Source organism: Austrofundulus limnaeus, unplaced genomic scaffold, assembly GCF_001266775.1.
Source record: "Austrofundulus limnaeus strain Quisiro unplaced genomic scaffold, Austrofundulus_limnaeus-1.0 Scaffold38, whole genome shotgun sequence".
NCBI lineage: Eukaryota > Metazoa > Chordata > Actinopteri > Cyprinodontiformes > Rivulidae > Austrofundulus > Austrofundulus limnaeus.
In genome coordinates, this window is record NW_013952440.1 from 2831566 (window position 1) to 2832824 (window position 1259).

A 1259-nucleotide genomic window follows, 5' to 3' on the forward strand; every position below is an offset into this window, starting at 1 on the left:
CACACACACACACAAACATCCACGCACACGCACTAAACACAAGAAGAAAACTTTAGAAAGATTTGAGCCATTTATCTCTGAAAATATTTTTGTATCTGTCTTTAATGTTGTTGTTTATTTTTTTGTGTTTTCTGGTCAAAATTTTTGTGTTTTTTTTTTGTTTTGTTTCTTTCCAGTCATGTCAGGTAGTTTGTAACATTTGTTTTGCCATTACAGATATTTTGTCAGTTTCTGTGCAGATTTATGCGACTGACTGTTGTTGTTTTGTAGACATCATTATTTGTTTGATTTTATTTATGTGACTTTCAGTAGTTTTGCATACATTTGTTTAAAAATATACTTTTTTTGGTGTTTAAATACTTAGTTTTGCATCTTATTCATTTTCATCACCTGCCACTAAAAGGTGAAGGTGAACAATAAGGGCTTTGCACCAATATGTGTTTTATTTATTTTTTCCATTGTTTAACCAGGCAAATCCCATTGAGATCACAGATCTCTTTTTCAAAGCATGCCTTCAGCCTGGGCCAGTTAAGAAAATATTTACTTTTTACCCCCCATTTTTTGATTGATTGATTTCAAACTTTATTCATTCCATAAAAAAACAAAATTCAGAATTCAAATATTTAACATTTTTTACGATGTATTATACAATTTTAATTTCACAATTTTCCATGAGTACGTATTTACCTGGTGCACAAAAATTTGGCTAGGAAAAAGTACAAGACAATTCATCAAATACAGCCATAATGTGACAAGAGCAGACTAAAACCATGTCATTTTCTGCAATTATGTCTAACTGTTCCGTTAAGACACGGTACTTAAACACTTACTTAACCAGTTAATTTCTAGTTTTATAGCAAATTATGTCATTTTGGGGTGGGGCGGTGGGGGGGGGGGTTATATTGACAGGATCAAGTTATTTTGCGGGGTCATACTCCCCCAACTCCTCTCATAAACCACCAGGTGGATTTTAATGAATCCTTCAGCATGTAGTCATTAGGTGTATAAATATAACTGATTAAGTTTTGGCGCCAACCTGATTCAAGATGACTGCCACAGCAAATGAGCCAATACAACAAAAGCTGTAGTTTAGTCTAAATTCAGCATGAAAGGTGGTCGGTGGTAAGCATTCCCTCAACAAATGTCTTTAATTTCTTTTGAAAAGTTTCTTTCTTTTTTTAGAAATTGTATTTACTAAATCACTTTAAACTGAGTCAGTGGGCAGATGGTTCATTTTATACACTGTTGATTACAATAAA